This window comes from Neoarius graeffei, chromosome 1 (assembly GCF_027579695.1).
Source record: "Neoarius graeffei isolate fNeoGra1 chromosome 1, fNeoGra1.pri, whole genome shotgun sequence".
Classification (NCBI taxonomy): Eukaryota; Metazoa; Chordata; class Actinopteri; order Siluriformes; family Ariidae; genus Neoarius; species Neoarius graeffei.
Window position 1 is genome coordinate 20,204,789 of NC_083569.1, and position 12,119 is coordinate 20,216,907.

The 12,119-nt window shown below is 38.0% G+C and overlaps 3 non-coding genes and 1 pseudogene across 3 annotated transcripts; 3 read left to right on the forward strand and 1 right to left on the reverse strand.

Moving 5' to 3' along the window:
- Positions 1 to 2,428: 2,428 nt before the first annotated feature.
- trnaf-gaa (transfer RNA phenylalanine (anticodon GAA)) lies at positions 2,429 to 2,501 on the forward strand. The gene has a single exon. It is a non-coding gene; the product is annotated as a tRNA-Phe (tRNA).
- Positions 2,502 to 5,526: 3,025 nt separating this feature from the next.
- On the reverse strand, positions 5,527 to 5,598 carry trnap-cgg (transfer RNA proline (anticodon CGG)). Its single transcript has one exon. It is a non-coding gene; the product is annotated as a tRNA-Pro (tRNA).
- A 3,138-nt stretch (positions 5,599 to 8,736) lies between these two features.
- On the forward strand, positions 8,737 to 8,849 carry LOC132896639 (U5 spliceosomal RNA). Its single transcript, XR_009656118.1, has one exon. It is a non-coding gene; the product is annotated as a U5 spliceosomal RNA (small nuclear RNA).
- A 193-nt stretch (positions 8,850 to 9,042) lies between these two features.
- On the forward strand, positions 9,043 to 9,210 carry LOC132898222 (U2 spliceosomal RNA; annotated as a pseudogene).
- Positions 9,211 to 12,119: the final 2,909 nt, after the last annotated feature.

The window sequence follows — 12,119 nt, forward strand, 5'->3', positions numbered from 1 at the left end:
GCAGTCATTGCCAACGAAGGGTTTTCAACCAAGTATTAGAAATGAACATATTATTTAATTTGTCCAATTACTTTTGAGCCCCTGAAATGAAGGGATTGTGTTTAAAAAATGCTTTAGTTCCTCACATTTTTATGCAATCATTTTGTTCAACCCACTGAATTAAAGCTGAAAGTCTGAACTTCAACTGCATCTGAATTGTTTTGTTCAAAATTCATTGTGGTAATGTACAGAACCAAAATTAGAAAAATGTTGTCTCTGTCCAAATATTTATGGACCTAACTATAAACAATAACGTCGCTATCATGTGCCTTTACTCGTGAGTAATGCTAAAAATCAAAACAAATACTCCGACGGTCGAACTCAGGCGATTAAAGCCAGGCAAAAATTCTCCTGTCTCTACACATCCATGGTGAACATACTGTTAATTATGGCACAGTGTGGATGTATTCTCTTCTTTTTTTCTTCATAGTTAATCATGTTGGTGAAGGTGAGATTTGGAGAAACGCAGAAGTATGTCAAAGTGGCTGAGACTGAAGATGGCTATAATGACTTCAACACATTTCTTCAGAAAGGTTGGCATCATTTTTCATGCAGTCCAGAATGTTTGTGTTAATTGACTACTTGCTATAATACCTGTTGTATGTATGTGATATTTACCTGTCTTATATTGTGGAGTTGTGTTTATGATAGCTAATGGTAATGCCCTGTGAAGAAATCAAAAAGTACTTTTAGAAGTTGACCTAAAATGTTGAAAAACAAGCTTAGCAAATTTCTGGTAATGCTCTTATTGTAATTTTTCATTGCTCTAAATCTAATATTTTTATCAGTCATTCAAAAGCTAGATCTTCCACTTGAGACTGAGCTGCACTTGACAGATGAATCAGGGACAGAAGTCGATGCAGATGTGTTTGAGGAGCTTTTGCAAGCAGGGAACCTTACTGTTAGGGTGACAACTGAAAAGTCAACAGGTGAGACTCAGCCTTGTTAGGGAGGGAGTGGATCATCAATAATGAATATTGTGGAGAACTACTTATTTTTTCATTTTGTGTATACATTTTTTTAACCGTTTACGGTTGTGCTTCAACATGATCTATTGTATACTTCGTTGGAGTCAACCATGTCAGACAACTCATCTGTGTCAGTGTCAGGAGACTCCTTGCCAGTATCCTCTGATTCGTCAGATGCAACAGTGATTGTTCAGACAAACAGAGGGAAGAGAACCCATGCTGAACGAGAATCGGCAAAAGAGCTTTTGTAACAAATGATATTAGTTATCAAATATCAGACACAAAGATATTGTGCAGTTAAACTGTGGTTTTGTTGTTGGACGTAATGATGATGATGGATAATTGCTAACTTTCTGATTCTTTATCTTTCAGATGGTGAGAGATGCTCTCCAGGCTAAACCGGGTGGACAGATTATTTTGGATGAATATGATAAAATGAAAAGGAGCACAAGGAGGCAGTTGGGAAACCTTCTTGTGGCCAACATGGTTGAAATTCATGCGTAAAACTTAAATGTCCATATTTGTACTTTACTTAATATAGAAATTATTTTAAAAAGAGCACACTCATTTTACGACATTGCATATTAGGAAAGCAATTTATTACTTCATTTTTCCTCTGATAGAAATAGATATTAAATGGCTAAAACATGATACAAAAACTAACAATTTGAGAGAGACTAAAACTCACTGAAGCTAACAATAGTAAAAATGTGTATCTTTTAAACTGAAGGAAATGTAGTAGTCATGTCATGTTTATCTTTCAGGAGGAGCCCACCTGTCTCTGTGCGAAGTAAATATGCTTTGGGCATCATCTCTCTATTTCCCAGCCTCAGAGAGCCATACTCAGACAATGGATATGTAAGTTTGTAAATGAAAAGCTTGTACGTCAATTTTTGTAGTAGTAATATGTTCTGAACTTACACTACAATTTATTGTTTTTAATATTACAGGAACGCTTCTATGACCCACAGAGTGGATCCGGCTATCAAAACCTCTCTCTCTCTCTCTCTCTGTGTGTGTGTCCACTTATAAGGGAGATCATTACCCAATTGGCACTGTGGATAACAGTGAAATAATCAGGACTGCATGATTGGGGGGTAACAGTGAAATGAGCAAGCACAGAGAACACATTTACCTCATTATTTAGCTTATTATTTGCTCATTCTTTCATGTGAACTTTTGTTCATTTAATTAAAAACACGCTTGGAATAAAACAAATTGCCAACAACATAAAAGAGTTTCATTAATCAATTAGCACATTACATATGTCATACTTCCAGATGATACTATATATTATTTTAATCACTTTATATTTCATTAGATTTTGGTTAAAAAGGAACATCATGAGACCTTATCGATTGGATTTAGCAACTACTAATGCTTATATCAGGGACATGACTGCACAGCTGGTAACTGCTCTTGCTGAAATAGCTCAGTAGGGAGAGCGTTAGACTGAAGATCTAAAGGTCCCTGGTTCAATCCCAGGTTTCAGCATTGAGGACTGTGGTGTGTGTTTATTTAAGCCTTTGACCAAGGGTCTGTTTGATTTATTTTTTATTTTTTTTACCAGGTCGCTGTCAGTATATGCCAGTAATTTTGTGGTGAAAACAACTTGCCCTCTGTTCCATGGTGTAATGGTTAGCACTGTGGACTTTGACTCTAGTGATGTGAGCTTAAATCTCTGTAGAGCCTTTGTTTGCAGCTTGTAATATAGACTGCAAAAAATGATCTCTTGTTGAGAGAAAATATCTTTAATATGGGTGAATTTATCTATTATTTCTTATTAGAAGTTTAGTAGAACTCAAATAAGATTATTTAGCTTACTTTGAGACGTTTTTACTCATTTCAAGCCTTAAATTTTCTTATTCTATTGGCAGATAATTTTGCTCATTTTAAGCATTCAATTCTAGAAAGAAGCAAAATTATCTGCCAATAGAATAAGAAAATTTAAGGCTTGAAATTAGTAAAAATGTCTCAGAGTAAGCTAAATAATCTTCTATTTGAGTTCTAGTAAACTTCTAATAAGAAATAATAGATAAATTCACCCATATTAAAGATATTTTCTCTCAACAAGAGATCATTTTTTGCAGTGTACACAGATTGTCTCAACTACAGGGCCCTTTTGGTCAAGCAAGCTGTCATGTCCCAAACCCTTTGTTTCCGTTAAAGTGCTCGTCTTATGAAAATTATATTACCCCTGGAAATTATACCTTATAAAACTAGACATGTTAAATAGTTTACTGCCTCAATTGTATCTTAATACAAGACCGGGAACATCTTCTGTTTAGTTGGTAAAGTTTGGCTCTTTGAGTCCGCCATTACACGAACGCGTTCCTGGTAAGTTACTGTTCATTCAAAGAAGTGATGTCATATGCAAAATGCTTGAAAGTTCGTGGCATTTCCGGCTTCATCTGCTTTACAAAGTGTAGCACATTTTAAACTTTTTTTTAAATTCTGCAACAAAACTAAAACCAAAGCATGCCTCCTAAGGGGTGTGTCCTTCAAGGCTGTTCAGGTGTAGCCGATTAAAAAAGAAGAATTTTGATCCATTGTAGCCCAAAGTCGGCAGGACACTTGCGGAATGAATGGGTTTGATTTGTACCGACAGAGAGGTAGCTTCAAGCTGACAGGACGGTTTGGTGTCTGCTCCATACGTTTTGAAAAAGGTAAATTTGTGAGGTAGAGTCACATTGAAGGATTTGAGCGATGACTGGTACGCGGAGCAGTTCCTACGATCTGGAAACAAAAGTCAGAAGCGCCATCCCAAAGAGCTCACCGCACAGTAAGTGTCAAGTTTGTGTTTAGCCTGTTGCTTGAATTTATAAGTTGTCCATTGGCTCGCCAGACCCATTTTACTGGGGCACATGCCCCAATATATATCTGCTGTGATCCAGTAAAATTTCCTGATCACATTTCAGAAACAGTAATGTATTTGGCACTGCAGAATCAGTTACTGCAATTTATTTTTTTATTAGAACCCCAATGCTGTAGTTGAAGGAGAGGGTGTAAAGGCTGTTTGTGTTTGTGCCTGATGCAGTATTTGAAGAAGAAGGAGCTGCTATTTGTACAACAGTAGACACAGATGCTCCAGCTGTTTTGGCTATAGCACACTCGGGTGAAATACCCAAAGGAGAAGAGAGAGGTTGTTGAGAGAGTTTATTGTGTTTCCAGGCAGTATTTGACGGAATATGGATATGATGTGTTAATAGTAGCTGAAGATACAGTATTAATTGAACAGCGTACATTTTGCTCATGTTGTGAGAAAATCTCTTTCAGAGCCTATAAATACAGAAAAACCCCGATGAGTTAGTTGAGAGAGATAACAGGATGGCGTGTCCATTTATTTTATATAGAAATCATGCTTTTAGATACAATATAACATCACACCTGTTTCAGTGGACAAAAAGGCAATGACAAGATTCAGAAATACACAGGGAAGTTTATCACAGAGTGATAAATTATAAATTAATCTTGCAATGGCCTTTTCCTTCACACCAATTCCATGATTATTGTAGGGACTTTTCCTTAAAATTTCAAACAGGTTCAATTCACCTTAAAATCAGCTCTCTGTAAAGGGACACCACAAGAAGGTCATAGGGTTTGGAATTTTGGTGAAAAAATATTTTATGGTTTGAGAGATACGATGATTTTAGTAAAAAATAAATAACAGTAATTGCGCCCCCTCTTCACATTGTAGCACAAAACAGAAAGGGTCTACAGGGTCCTAATTGGTTCTGTTAGAACCAGAAAAGGTTGGTAGTTTTATGAGCAGCTTAGTTTTGGAGGTGAATCCGAACAAATTCCTGCCTGTTGTGCGCCACCTGCTCCTGCAGCTCCAGCACTGTAAAGTGAGAGTAAGTGTCTATTTACTGCCATTATTGAGCTTTCTGCCGAGCAAGTGAGCTTACAAAGATGACAATTACAAAGAGACACTGCTGTATCATAACTGTGAAAGTCGAACACCCAATCAGGAAAAAAATAGCAAACTATGATTTGTACCATGTATTAACTTCCTGGGTTCCAGAAAACAGCTGGCGCAGTTGTTGCTCTTCTTCTTCACGAGTGAGTTGGCTTGTGTATTCGTCCGCCTCTTTCTCCATGGCTACAGGTTCTAAATCATCCTCAGGCAACTAACCAAAGTCTGAGGACGGATTTGAAGAGCTTACGTGTCTTTTTCAAAAGACTCAGTATCAAGAACGCACGCCAAGGCAGAGAATAGTATAGAGTCCGTGTGGAAACAAAAGAAGGTTCTGGCGCAAATGAAGTCACGCGTGCAGCGCTGCCGACCTGTAAATCGCTGCGATCTAATAATGGCGGACAAGCTTTTAGTGATTTTTGGATGCGAAAACCTTCTTTTATTTGATTTATCCACCAACTTTACAGTGTATTTGAGCACATCATACACAGAAAAGCAGGGATTTTTTAATGTAACTTTCATTAAACACGCGCTTTTAGAATGATGCAGCCAAGTGAAATCCATGTCCCCAGCAGTTCAGATCAACCATTTAAGGTAAAACCTGGGCTCGTGCGGGATTTGAACCCAGGACCTCTCACACCCGAAGCGAGAATCATACCCCTAGACCAACGAGCCAAACAACCCACAGGAAGATGTGTCTATGTTGCTGGAATTGCATTATATCCTTCAAAGGTTAAGCTTCAAAAAAGATTTTTGCGTCTGAATTCTGTTCCAAAAATCACTAAAAGCTTGTCCGCCATTATTAGATCGCAGTGATTTACAGGTCAGCGGCGCTGCACGCGTGATGTCATTTGCACCAGTGCCTTCTTTTCTTTCCACACGGACTCTATACTATTCTCTGCAGTGGCGTGCTTTCTTGATACCGATTCTTTTGAAAAAGACACGAAAGCTCTTCAGATTCGTCCTCAATCTGTGGTTAGTTGTCTGAGAATGATTTAGAACCTGTAGCCATGGAGAAAGAGGCGGACGAATACACAAGCCAAATCACTCATGAAGAAGAAGAGCAACAACTGCGCCAGCTGTTTTCTGGAACCCGGGAAGTTAATACATGGTACAAATCATCGGGGTTTTTTGTTTGTTTGTTTTAAACTGATTTGGTGTTCAACTTTCACAGTTATGATAAAGCATTGTCTCTTTGTAATTGTGATCTTTGTAAGCTCACTTGCTGTGCAGAAGGTTCAATAATGGCAGTAAATAGTCACTTACTCTCACTTTACAGTGCTGGAGCTGCAGGAGCAGGTGGCACACAACAGGCAGGAATTTGTTCGGATTCACCTCCAAAACTAAGTTGCTCATAAAACTACCAACCTTTTCTGGTTCTAACAGAACCAATTAGGACCATGTAGACCCTTTCTGTTTTGTGCTACAATGTTAAGTAGAGAGGTGTGTGTGTGTGTGTGTGTTGTGGGAGTTAGCATGCAATTACTGTTATTTCTTTTTTACTAAAATCATCGTATCTCTGCAGCCATATTTTTTTTTTTTCAAAATTCCAAAACTTATGACCTTCTTGTGGTGTACCTTTACAGAGAATTGATTTTAAGGTGAATTGAACCTGTTTGAAATTTTAAGGTAAAGTCCCTGTGGCCCTCCTGCAGCCTGCTGGTGGGGAAGCGGGTGATGGTGCCTTTGCACGCATGGCCATAACTACCATTGAAGACACTGAGGTCATGTCCTCGGTATTTTTTTTTCAGAAATTTCAAATTGGTCTACGCTGAATTCGAGCAGTGATCAATGTAAAACGCAGCGTTCACATCCACATGTCATATGTATTTCCCCCCAATAAAATTCACATTTGTCTGATGTCATCTGAAATCTCTCAGCCTCTATCTCTATCGTTGCCGTGTCTAACGCAGCGTCACACGACGTAGCCTATACTAGTGTCGGCCGGGGAAGTTGGGTTTTGGATAAAACAGGCAGGGTGTAGTCTACGCTCTATCACATATGCCTACCTAACCTAACGTAGGCTAATAGTCACATCGCATTATAGAGCTTTACCCGAGTGCAAAATGAAAAAGTTGCAACAAACTAAATTAAGGTTTGGACAGCCAACAGAAGAGCAGGGAAAGAGAAGGAGGGAAGGTGAGAAAATATTGTCAGTGCAGTGGCAGACCGTTCAGCGGTGTCATGCCAACTTTCCGAGGGGAAACATTTCATTGACATTGCCTATTACATTTTAGTTAGCATTTCGAGAAACATTCAAAACTATGTTGTCACAGGCAGCCCTGTGCAGGGCTGACTAAATGGGCTTGTTTGAGTAACTCTCTCTCTTTTTCTCTCATAACTCTCTCTCACTCACTCACACACACACACAGACACACAAATACAGACACGCACACATACACACAAATAATACACTCTCACACACTCTCTCTAATACATAGTCTTCTCACAGAACTAATAGCTCTACATTCTAATGTAATTTAAGATAATGAAATGTAAATAATGCCAATACTTCAGGTAGCTGAGCAATACACTCAGTTCAGTTTTGACTTTTATGTCAGACAAAACTCCACAGTTATGATGGCACAGTTTTAGGATTGTTAAAGTAAATGTGTTGTGAGCCAAACTTACATTACAGGCAATGGTGAGAACACTGTGTTTCAGAGAATGCATGCAAATGGATCTCAATTCAAGACAGCCAGATAGACTGATGCCTTTACATTACTGCTCAGAATGTCTCTACACATACAGACACCCACAAATAACACACAAACTCTCAGTCTCTCTCTCTCTCTCTCTCTCTCTCTCTCTCTCACACACACACTCACACTATTATTATAAGGTGTAATACTGAAGCTTACAATTCAGCAGTTCACACCCTTTCTGTCATGTGTATGCTGCAATGTAAATAATGCCAATACTTTAGGTAACTGGTACTTTAGGTATGTATACTCAGTTCAAGAGTTCACTACTTTTCTACTTTTATGTCAGATAAAACACCACAGTGATGGTGCCACAGTTTTAGAATTGTTAAAATAAATGTGTCCACCACCAAATCTATCCTTGTTTATTTATTTATTTATTTAAGTTGTGCCGGGCGGCTTCGGTGCTGTCAGGCATGTTTGACCTCGGTATTTGAAAAGTCCTGGCTATGGCCCTGCTTTCACGCACTCGAAAAGCTGGTAAAATCTTCGCTGCAGGAGGCAATGCACGCCCACAATCAGAGGAGGGGGCCGGGGTCACAAGCGGGGGGTCCCGGCCACCACAGTACTTGGCTCTCATAGATGCCCACCAAAGAGATGTGAAAAACTACAAGGATGGAGCAGTGGGCAAAGGGTGAGGATCTCTGCTGGGTCCTGAAGTGGCAGCTATGCGCATTCTGGGGGTCAGGGGGGAGCCAGCTTGAGAGTGGCTCACGGTCCTGTATGACAGAGACTTTTATTGTTTTTTTGTATTTATTTTCATTGGCTTTGCATTCTATGCTTGTTTATTTATTCATTTGTTTTTTTAATTTATGAGTTAACAAAATCTATTAATAATCTGTATAAAACTGGTTTGTATATATGGGGGGGGGGGGGTGTCCATGCAAAAAGCTCAATATTTCTAACATTTGACCACCAAAAAATTATCTATCTATCTATCTATCTATCTATCTATCTATCAGAAACACTTATTGGTCAGACATTTCTCTGCCTGTGTGCAATGGCTAACAAAGCTGTAAAGGTGTAAGAGATTGGCCCAGGCCACCTTACCCTATACCAGCTTTCTGCACCTCCAATACAGTGTCACTAACCTGATCCAGTGTTAAGTGTAATTCAGGGTTCTCTTCATTGTCGTGTAAATCTTTTGTCTTTTATTAAAGATTTCTGGAGAGAGGAATGCTAGTTAGTCCAATGTATTTTTGCAGGCTTTGTTCTAGTACAGCTGTATATTTTTGGTGATCAAATGTTAGAAATATTGAACTTTTGGCATGGAAAACACACACAAGCCCCCAAGACAATGTCTTTCTCTTCAAAAGGATCCAGCTGTTGGGGGTGGAGTCTAGCTGTGTTTATCTTTTTGGATTTTAATATTTTCAAATTTTGGAAGTGGTATATTTAAAGCCATTGAATACAGAAAGTTATTGCTTTTTGATTAAGCGCAAGTATAATATCTGTTCTGATCACTTTAATATCTGATATGCTCTCTAAATAAAGATGTTGAACAGGGAGCTAAAATAGGGGCTTGCTCCTTCTGCTCCACACATCAATCTGGTATTGTACTATCTTCAGGAATGGTGCCTTTGTTTAAAAAAAAATAATGTTTTTGTGTGTCATTTTAACATTTGATGTGTTTTCTGACTGACAATAATATACCGGTATAAGGCATCATTATAAATCCTTAACAAACTATTAACAAACACTTAACAAGTCATTAATAACTCATTAATTAACAGTTTACTAATGATCTATTAACTAGTTATAACGGATCGTTATTATAAAGTGTTACCCAATATTCATAATTTCACACAATGAACAGGCATGACATGGCATCATGCAAACTTCATAACACAATCACACCGTGTCAAGCAACAGTGACACATAAAAAATAACTCCACACAATGAACAGGTGCAATTTTGTTAACCACCAACAGTGACTTTAGTGGGTACATTTTACTTTTTTCCGATTTAGTGATAATCATAACAAAAATGACATGGCATCATGCAGTCTTCATAACACAAAATCACACTGTGTCAAGCAATGACACATAAAAGAGAACTTCACACAATGAACAAGTGCAGTTTTGTCAACCTACATGCAATGGTGGTACTACAGTAGCATTTACAGATTAGTATAACAAATAGATTTAGAGATGTAACTCCTTCTTACATTGGTGCCACCACAATTTCTACCACTTCATAACTTTTATCCCCCTTTCCTTCACAATCCACCTGGAATAACATCCATCTCTCTCCATTGCTTTCCTTTCTACTATTCCTTCCCCATACACTGATTTCCCATGTTACTTTCCAGAAAACTGGCAAAAACCAGACAAAACAAGTTCTTCAAATCACAACAGGGAATCAATAAATATCATCAGAGCAGACTTGACCTCATTCTTGGCATTACAATAAAGTAGGCCTACTGGGTTTGAATTAAATGATAGCTAACATTAAGCTGTCTGATACATCTAACATTGACTAGCCAGCTAACTGCACTAACATTTACATTGGGACAAAAAAAACCCTGTCCTGTGGGGAAATTTTGACTGACTTTCTGCTTCTTTGTAAAGAATGTCCTTATGTCCATTCTGTCTGGGGACGGAGCAAATATTGCAAACAATTCATCATCAACCAAGAATACCCCATTAGGCTAAGCTTATTTTATTGTTTAGTTGAACATTAATTTAACGTGGCCTAGGGTTGATTTTGAGGGCATATAACAAAAGAATAAGGTTTTAGCAAAAGCTAGACATTGTGAGGTGGCAATGGGGCTGACGTCACCTCCTCCACTTTTGAGCAGCTGGACCCTGCACCAAAATGTCTCTGCTTGCACTGAGATTCACTTCACTTGCGCGCGGTGAGTTGTTGTAGGTAACACCCGGAAAACCCGGAGTGGATTTTCAGTGGTATGTGTATTCTCTTATCGATCAAGTGGAATGGATTCTTTCACGAAGCAATAGAAACGGCGCTGGGTGAACTAATATTTTATGTTAAATGTGGGGGGGGGGGGGGTCCAAACGAAGAATTATGAATTGTGAAGGGGACACGTCCCCTTCCCATTCATTGGTGGTGACGCCCATGTTCACCGGAATTAAACTCGCAAGCAAAAGTCACATGACTGAATACAACCTATGATTCCAGGTTAAGCACTCGCAAAGAACGACTGAAAAACTTCTAACTCCGTGGATTGTCGATGAATAAAATAGCAAGATTGTGGCTGCAAACTACGACTGTATGGCAGGCCTTGGAGAGAACTTTTCTCACATGCCATCACTGTTGTGGGCTATCAAAGCTGGAGTGAAACAAAGGGATTCACTGACAGTTACAGATAAAAACTGTCAGTGAAAAACATCTCCTACTCCCAGTTCAGAGATATTTCCTTTCTCAAGAAATGCCTGAGTCAAGTTACTAAGCCAGTATCAGAAGTTCAAGACAAAGTTCCAGGGAGACAACCAAAACCAGTGCAAAAATATTTAAGACACATTAAGCGTTGCTCACAAGAAAGATGGTCTCTGGTTGTCCCCCAGAAGAAATTATCACCTGACGCCACACCAAGGGGTCTATTGCTTAACCAAGAACTCATGAGCATATGAATTATTTCTGAATTCATTATAGTCTTAATTTGAAGTCTTTTTTTGTTGACATTATCAACTGTTAGTCAGGGAGCATATGTAAGTAACTTACTTTGCAAAATTTGCCAAGTCTGGTTTCTCAGTATTAACCCTTTATTTACATCCCAAACAAATTATTTTTACTTGTTGTAATGTCAGCAATCACCATTTTCATCAAAAAAAGGAAATGCTAAATCTGTAAAAACATAAAAAAAACAAAAAAACATATATCCGTATCACTTAAGTCCATTATAACATCTGTTTTTTTTTAATTGCCCGTTTACTAACTTTATGTGAATAGAAATCATATATTTGCAAGATATTATCAAGTTAAGTTTAAAATGAGACATTTAAGTACAGAGAGAACATAAAAAAGCAGAAATATTTTACACTATTGCTACAGAACTTGAGAATATTTATAGTTTATCTACATTCCAGAACTCAGCTCACAATCTCTCATTTCACTGAGATTACTAAGCTGCTAGCAGATTTTTTTATGTCCAAACTACATCGAGAAGTAACATGTTGCCTAAGGATTCAAACACAAAACATGAGGATAAAAGCAGTTATTGGTAACACATATTATGACCAGAAATAAAGCTGAATGAGCATTCTCTAAGAGCATGCATATTAAGCTACCTTCAAATGTGTCCACATGTTTATGATGCAATGAACTCTTCATCATTTGATATTCCATATTAATGAATAAGTAAAAAAACAAATGATACTTCTCATTCAAAATATTATATTTGACATCTGGAGGTTTCAAATTTCGTCTGATAAAATATTTTATTTGAATAAGGAATCACTTATCCCAGCTTTTTATTGAAGAGTTGGTATGTGGACACATTGTTATTAAGCATTAGCATATTAGCACAAAGCA